The 1,778-nt window shown below is 36.8% G+C and overlaps 1 protein-coding gene across 1 annotated transcript in view; it reads left to right on the top strand.

The window, feature by feature from the left end:
* The window catches only part of LOC107669681 (utrophin-like), a 252,156-nt gene that overhangs the window by 176,944 nt on the left and 73,434 nt on the right, over positions 1 to 1,778 (top strand). The gene's annotated exons all lie outside the window — the stretch shown is intronic.

Raw genomic sequence — 1,778 nt, 5'->3', positions numbered from 1 at the left:
GTACCGAAATCATACCGAACCGTGACGTTAAAACCGAGGTACGTACCGAACTGTCATATTTGTGTACCGTTACACTCCTAATATATATATATATATATATATATATTTATTTTTTTTTATTTTTTTTTTTCAGGATTCAATGTTTATTTCAAACATTCATTTGTATTTCCAACATTTATCTGAAATAGAAATCCTTTGTAACATTATAAATGAATTTACTGTCAATTTTGATCAATTTAGTGCATCCTTGCTGAAAAAAAACTGTCTAAAAAAGAAACAGAAAATAAAAACCAATCAGACCAAGTGCGAAAGCAGCAGTGAACACTTCTTGGCCTGAACTAGGACCCCAGGGTCTCAGTGGAGATCAGGTTCTGAATGCATGGTTACTACAGTTATTAGTCACTAAACTGTGATGCTGAATTGTGCTGAACAGATTGTTCCATGTCATCCGGATCAGCAGTGCATTATGTTTTAACCCTGGAGTTTTGTAGTTGAGAAAAGGAGATGAAAGGGGCCTGTAAAAGCAGAAACAGACACAAGCAGCCGTGTGTGTGCAGGGGAGCAGGTGTGTTGTGACGAATGCCCAGTAGATCGCTCTCTGACAGTCCCCATATGGCCATGCATATATGAATACAGCAGAGATGCTTTCTTTCCTCATCGTTTCATTTCCTGAGGGAATCTCTCTTACATTCGCACAAAAGCCTTGTGCGAGGCTGCTCGAAGCTCTCTGTGCTCTTACATCTAGAGCTGTTCTCCAGAACAAACCTTTGGTTCTCTGTACGACGTGTCCTCTCGGCTCATTGATCTTCCTGTTCTGAGGCAGCGGGAATTAGCAAAGCATATTGGTCTTTCTAATTAAAAGTCACTGGCTCTCAGTGCCCTGGTAATTGTGAGGGAGAGCCCTCAGCCATCTGAAGTCAGAGCTCAGTGTGGAGGGTGATCTATGGGAGCTTGTTGTCCATGACAGACTGATTTACCTGTGAAACAGCTTTAGAGAAAAGAAAACTGTGACAAAACTGCCCCTAACAAGGTGTTTTTACACTTGGGGGATCTTTGTGTTCTGAAGATGAACGAAGGTCTTACGGGTTTGAAACGACATGAGGGTGAGTAATTAATGACAGATTTTTCATTTTTGGGAGAACTAACCCTTTAATAAATCTTTAAGTGGACCAAAAAGTGAAAAAAGAACCAGCTCTCTTTGCATTCACACTGTTTGTGGCCTTAAACCTAGATTATTTTGTTAATTTTGGTTGTTCATGTCCATTTTTTTGGAACATTGCTCTGCTTATTGCATGGAACATTGTGTAACAAGTAAATAAATTAAATTAATGTTTATTATTATTATTATTATTATACTAAACCATTTATTTATTTGTTTGTTTGTTTATCTGTTTATCTGTTAGAAGAAAAACAGATTCAAATAATAGTATTAATTGTTCAAATAATAGTATTATGTGATGTATTAATAGGATGTGTGTTTGTATGTTTTTTTGTTTGTATTTTATTAATATTATTATTAGTAGTAGTAGTGTTTGAATGTTAATATTATTATTATTATTATGACTGAGATACTGACCCTTCTCCATGTAAATACATAAACTTTCTCTATCAAACACAAATATTGTACTTACACTGACTCAAATAATCAAACATCCATTGGAGAGATCAAAGGGATGAAGTGTGTTTGAAACTAGGGAGGTGTGTGAGTGAGTGTGTGTGCATGCATGAGTGAGTGAGTGAGTGAGTGAGTGTGTGTGTGTGTGTGTGTGTGTGCGCGC

This window comes from Sinocyclocheilus anshuiensis, unplaced genomic scaffold, assembly GCF_001515605.1.
Source record: "Sinocyclocheilus anshuiensis isolate Anshui unplaced genomic scaffold, SAMN03320099.WGS_v1.1 scaffold416, whole genome shotgun sequence".
NCBI classification, from domain to species: domain Eukaryota; kingdom Metazoa; phylum Chordata; class Actinopteri; order Cypriniformes; family Cyprinidae; genus Sinocyclocheilus; species Sinocyclocheilus anshuiensis.
This window is presented reverse-complemented; position numbering and strand designations above follow the sequence as displayed.